Raw genomic sequence first — 6,860 nt, 5'->3', positions numbered from 1 at the left:
TAAGGGATTAAAGTTTACAACATATACACCAATGTTCATTAAATACTAGACATTCCTTAATACAATTTAAAATAATACATAGATTACATTATTCGAAGACGAAATTAAATAGGATTTTTCCTAGTATCTCTCCTATTTGTGATAAATGTCAATTTCAAGAAGCTAATTTAACTCATATTTTCGTAACTTGCATAAAAATGCAAAATTTCTGGTTGGATATTTTTAAAATAGTTTCTAAAGTTATCAACAAGCAATTGGATATGGATCCAAAATTAATTATATTAGGATTATCAGAACATACTACAAACTTTACAACAAGTCAGGTACATTTTCTTGATTACAGTTTAATAACTGGGAAAAAATTAATACTTACATTTTGGAAAAACCCAATAACCCCCACAATTAAAATGTGGACTATGGAAATGACAGAGACCCTGCATTTGGAAAAAATAAGATTTGCCTTAATTGACAAACCTGAGTTATTTTTTAAAATATGGTCTCCATTTATTGAATTTTTAGAAAAGTAAATGGGTTTGGCACAGGACTAAAATAAAAAATTTAAATTAAAAGTTGAAACTTGGGTTTAGGGTTGGATGTACAACTGTGGTTATTGTCTCCCGGATCTACCCCCTTTAATTTTTATAGTTATACCTTTTTTTAAAATTTTCTTATTCTCTCTTCCCAATAGTTTATAGGTTTTTTTTCTTTCTTCTTTATTTTTTATTTTCTCTCTTTAAAAATTTAAAAATTGAAGCTATGTAAGAACTTTGTAACAAATTTGTCTTTTATTTCTATTTGTACATATGCTTTTCAAAAATAAAAATATATTAAAAAAAAAATTTAAATTAAAAAAAAAAAAAAAGACACAGAGGTGGAGGTGACGGAAGAAAAGCTCAACGTCATAGTGTGCCTGGAATTCGTTGTGATGGGGCGTTTCGGGTCTCGACCTGAAACGTCGCCCATTCCTTCTCTCCTGAGATGCTGCCTGGCCTGCTGAGTTACTCCAGCATTTTGTGAATAAATACCTTCGATTTGTACCGGAACCTGCAGTTATTTTCTTACACTATCTGAAGAACCTTCAGTCTGAAGAAGGGTTCAGACCCGAAATGTCACCTATTCCTTTTCTCCAGAGATGCTGCCTGACCTGCTAAGTTACTCCAGCGTATTGTATTTGGCTTCCAGAATTTATTGTTTTTATTGCTAAAGTCTTGTGGTTTCCAGCATTCCCTCTCCAAATGATCTTTCTTAGGTTTTAGACTTTAGAGATACAGCGTGGAAACAGGTCATTTGGCCTCCTGAGTCCATGCTCACCAGCGATCATTCCATACACCAGCACTATCCTATACACTAGGGACAATTTACAATTTTTACCAAAGCCTAATGAACCTACAAAACAGCACGTTTTTGGAATGTGGGAGGAAACCGGAGCACCCGGAGAAATCTTAGGGCTAAAGGAATCAAGGCACATGGGGAAAAAGCAGGTTGATTTTAGATGATCATATTGAATGGTGGTGCTGGCTCGAAGGGCCGAATGGCCAACTCCTGCACCTATTTTGCTAATTTACAACTTTTTCCGAAGCCAATTAACCTACAAAAACCTGTACGGCTTTGGAATGTGGGAGGAAACCGGAGCACCCGGAGAAAACCCACGCGGTCACGGGGAGAACGTACAAACTCGGCGTGGGTTTTCTCCGAGATCTTCGGTTTCCTCCCACACTCCAAAGACGTACAGGTATGTAGGTTAATTGGCTGGGCGAATCTAAAAATTGTCCCTAGGGTGTAGGAGAGTGTTAATAATGTGCGGGGATCGCTGGGCAGCGCGGACCCGGTGGGCCGAAGGGCCTGTTTCCGCACTGTATCTCTAAATCTAAAAAATCTAAAAATCTAACTCCGAACTGACAGCACCCAAGGTTCAGATGGAACCTGGGTCTCTGGCGCTGTAAGGCAGCAACTCTACCGCTGCGCCACCATGATTCTTTTGTATCCTAGAGTCAGGGTCAGCATTTGGAAAAGAATGTGGAGTGAGGGTCAGGGCAGGTGTCTAACGGCGCAAGGTCAATAAATAATATGCCCAGAAGATGAAGGAGTGGTGAGAATGGGGAACGCACAACCTCAGAGGCTGGTTGAGGCGATACGTATGGATGCATCAAAGGAGAGGTTGAACATGAAGGAAATAGAGGCCATAATGATAGGTTTCATTGAAGAATGGAGGAGGTTCAACTCAAGTATAAGTGCTCGCAAGAACTTGTTTGGTTTAGTTTAGTTCAGTTTGTTTAGTTAACTTTAGTTTGGATTAGTTATGTTTAGTTTCATATCGTTTCGTTCATTGTCATGTGTACAGTGAAAAGCTTTCTGTGGTCTGCTAGTCAGTCGGCGGAAAGACAATACATGATTACAATCGAGCCCTGCACAGTGTACAGATATAGGATAATGGGAATAATGTTTAGTGCAAGGTAAAGTCCAGTAAAGCCCGATTAAAGATAGTCTGAGGGTCTCCAATGAGGAGAGTGCTTGCATGAAGCTGTTTAGTTTAGTCCAGTTTGTTAAGTTAACCTTGGTTTAGTTTAGCTCAGTTTTATTTATTCGTTGGTATCCAGTATCACGGTTTCTGGGAGTCAAGTCAAGTCAATTTTATTTGTACAGCACATTTAAAAACAACCCACGTTGACCAAAGTGCTGTACATCAGTTCAGGTACTAAGAAAACGAACATACAATGGCACACAATCATAACAGCACATACATAAACAGTTCACAGCGCCTCCTCAGAGGGCCTCAAACGCTAGGGAGTATAAATAGGTTTTGAGCCTGGACTTAAAGGAGTGGATGGAGGGGGCAGTTCTGATGGGGAGAGGGATGCTGTTCCACAGTCTCGGAGCTGCAACCGCAAAAGCGCGGTCACCACTGAGCTTAAGCCTAGACTGCGGGATAGTCAGTAGCCCCAAGGTGGTCGACCTGAGGGACCTAGAGATAGAGTGGTGGGTTAGAAGATTTTTGATATGGGGGGGGTGGGAGGGCAAGCCCGTTTAGGGCTTTGTATGTAAAGGACGGTATGGTGGCTCAGCTGGTAAAATCGCCACCCCACAGCCCCAGAGACTCGTGTTCAGTTTTCAGGCAGCATCTCTGGAGAAAAAGAATGGGTAACATTTTGGGTCAGGATCCTTCTTCAGACTGAAAGTCTGAAAGTTGGGTGGGGGTGGGGGTGGGGGTGGGGGTGAAGAGCTGGAGGCAAGAATAGACTCAGTTTTAATATTCTCACGCGAAATGAGTACAGATAATGTTGGAGCCACTCAGCAGATCCTCAGATGGCACCGTACGGTCTCGAGCCGAAACGTCACCCATTTCGTCTCTCCCAGAGATGCTGCCAGACCCACTGAGTTATTCCAGCACTTCGTGTTCTTTTTTTTTGTACACCAGCATCTGCGGTTCCTTGATTCTACCAACGAAACAATGAACTATGAACTGACTTAAGCTAGACACAAGTGTTGGAGTAACTCAGTGGGTCAGGCAGCATCTCTGGAGCAAAAGGATGGGTGACATTTTGGGTCAATAGACAATAGACAATAGACAATAGGTGCAGGAGGAGGCCATTCGCCCCTTCGAGCCAGCACCGCCATTCAATGTGATCATGGCTGATCATTCTCAATCAGTACCCCGTTCCTGCTTTCACCCCATACCCCCTGACTCCACTATCCTTAAGAGCTCTTTCTAGCTCTCTCTTGAATGTATTCAGAGAATTGGCCTCCGCTGCCCTCTAAGGCAGAGAATTCCACAGATTCACAACTCTCTGACTGAAAAAGTTTTTCCTCATCTCTGTTCTAAATGGCCTACCCCTTATTCTTAAACTGTGGCCCCTGGTTCTGGACTCCCCCAACATTGGGAACATGTTTCCTGCCTCTAATGTGTCCAACCCCTTAATAATCTTATACGTTTCGATAAGATCCCCTCTCATCCTTCTAAATTCCAGTGTATACAAGCCTAGTCGCTCCAGTCTTTCAACATATGACAGTCCCGCCATTCCGGGAATTAACCTAGTAAACCTACGCTGCACGCCCTCAATAGCAAGAATATCCTTCCTCAAATTTAGAGACCAAAACTGCACACAGTACTCCAGGTGCAGTCTCACTAGGGCCCTGTACAACTGCAGAAGGACCTCTTTGCTCCTATACTCAACTCCTCTTGTTATGAAGGCCAACATTCCATTGGCTTTCTTCACTGCTTGCTGTACCTGCATGCTTCCTTTCAGTGACTGATGCACTAGGACACCCAGATCACGTTGTACGTCCCCTTTTCCTAACTTGACACCATTCAGATAATAATCTGCCTTCCTATTCTTACCACCAAAGTGGATAACCTCACACTTATCCACATTAAACTGCATCTGCCAAGCATCCGCCCACTCACACAACCTGTCCAAGTCACCCTGCAACCTCATAGCAACCTCATAGCATCTTCCTCACAGTTCACACTGCCACCCAGCTTTGTATCATCTGCAAATTTGCTAATGGTACTTTTAATCCCTTCATCCATGTCATGGGTCTGCTTTGTTGTAGAAAGGAAGTCAAGCTTTTTTAAGCAAAAATATTGGGGTTTTTAATTCATTGATATTTTTTCCATTTATTATCCACATACTAAAACTCTTGTTTGTTTGTTCCAGAACTACAGCCAAAACGGTACACGATAGCGTGGCAATTTTAGGCCCACCTTACTCACCATCGTCCCTTTGGTGCCAATGGAAGAAGGTTCATTGAAATCAGTGTTATATTTTTAAAGTTATTCACATTTTAAAGTTTAAATCTATCTCCTAGGGAGGGAGGGAGGGAGAGAGGGGAGGAGGTGGGAGGATAAGGGGGGTTGTGGGGGGGAGGCAGGGAGGGAGGGAGGAGGGAGGGGGAGGGGAGGGAGGAGGGAGAGGGGAGGCAGGGAGGGGGGAAAGAGAGGGTGCTGCACCAATGCAGGATTGGTTTGGGCCCAACGGGTCCACTTAGTCTAGTCTATATACTGAAACTCTCGTTTGTTTGTTTGTTTGTTTGTTCCTGAACTACAGCCAAAACGGTGCACGATAGCGCGACAATTCTAGGCCCACCTTACTCACCGTCGTCCCTTTGGTGCCAATGGAAGAAGGTTCATTGAAATCGGTGTTATATTTTTAAAGTTATTCACATTTTAAAGTTTGAATCTATCTCCTGAGGAGGGAGGGAGGGGGGTTAAGGGGGATGGAGTGGGGGGGAGAGGAAGGGGAGGGAGGGGAGGTGGGAGTGAGGGGAGGTGGAGGTGGGGGAGAGGAGAGGGGGAAGGATAAGGGGGGTTAAGGGGGATGGAGTGGGGGGGAGGGGAAGGGGGAGTGGAATGGGTGAGGGGGTGAAGGGAGGGGGGAAGGGAGGGGGGAGGGAGGGGAGGGGGAAGGGAGGGGGCAGGGGGAGAGAGGGGAGGTAGAGAGAGGGGAGAGGAGAGGGTGCTGCACCAACGCAGGAGAGGTTTGGGGGTCCACTTGGTCTAGTATTTATTATCTTTGAGTACTGTGTGTTACACGCCTGTTTTGCTGCTGGAAGTAAGAATTGTTAATTGTTCTGTTTTCGGTACATTTGACAATGAAACACTCTTGAGTTGACAACATCGGTGGTGTTAATGTTCAATGTTCAACGTTCCAGAGCAGGATCTGAACCAACAACCTCCTGACTCAGAACCCAATGGTCTGTGGTTTGAGCCATGCTGGGGCACAGCTGAGTGTGTGGCCTTGAGGATAACCACAAAGCCACATTACATTGCAGCAGAACAGGAACTTCACCTGACAGCTCCTTGCTCTCTCTGCGCTGTGACATCAATGTCCTTCAAGTAGGTTCCCATTAACAAATGTGTATTTTAACAGACCATTAGACTAATTGAGCCATCGATGTGTCCTAACCTTCGGGATTACGTTATAGGGGAACTCAGTGAATTGGAGCTGGCCGCAGGCATTCACATCATTGTAATTTAATTGTTACATAGGACTTTGTGTCATCTACAGCAAAGTTGCAGGCCATTCGGCCCCATCAGGCAACCTAACCTCCCTTCCATTGACTCGATCCACTCTTCACGCTGAAGGGATTTATTCACAAAATGCTGGAGTAACTCAGCAGGTCAGGCAGCATCTCAGGAGAGAAGGAATGGGTGACGTTTCGGGTCGAGACCCTTCCATCAGTCTGAAGAAGGGTCTCGACTCGAAACGTCACCCATTCCTTCTCTCCTGAGATGCTGCCTGACCTGCTGAGTTACTCCAGCATTTTGTGAATAAATACCTTCAATTTGTACCAGCATCTGCAGTTATTTTCTTATACTCTTCACGTTGTCACGTGTTGGCTGCGCCTAACGGCTGCGGCTCGCTGGCAGTCTGTTTGTCTTTTTACCTTTTTTGTTTGTGTGTTGGTGATGGGATGGTTTTTGTTTTTGTTTTTGGCTGTGTATGTGTGGGGGGTGCGGGGGGGGGTGGGGTGGGGTGGGTGGTGGTAGGTCTCTTCCTCGGGGCGCGGCTCGGCCGCGGGGCCTTCCGTCGCCCGGCGCGGCTCGGCCGCTGGACTTAACATCGCCGGTGCCCTCCATCGCCCGGTACGGCCGCGGGACGTTTGAGCGCTCGGTGTGGCTCGGCTGCGGGGCCCTCCATCGCCCGGTGCGGCTCGGCCGCGGGACGTTTCAGTGCCCGGTGCGGCTCGGCCGCGGGGCCTTCCATCGCCCGGCGCGGCTCGGCCGCTGGCCTTAACATCGCCGGCGCGGCCCGGTCGCGGGACTTAGCAGCGCCCGGTGCAGCTCGGCCGCGGGACATTTCAGTGCCCGGTGCAGCTCGGCCGCGGGGACTCCCATCCCCTTGCGGGGGCTGTGCGGGTCG

Source organism: Rhinoraja longicauda, chromosome 40 (assembly GCF_053455715.1).
Source record: "Rhinoraja longicauda isolate Sanriku21f chromosome 40, sRhiLon1.1, whole genome shotgun sequence".
Lineage (NCBI taxonomy): Eukaryota > Metazoa > Chordata > Chondrichthyes > Rajiformes > Arhynchobatidae > Rhinoraja > Rhinoraja longicauda.
The sequence above is the reverse complement of the archived record's forward strand: the minus strand, read 5'-3'. Positions refer to the sequence as shown.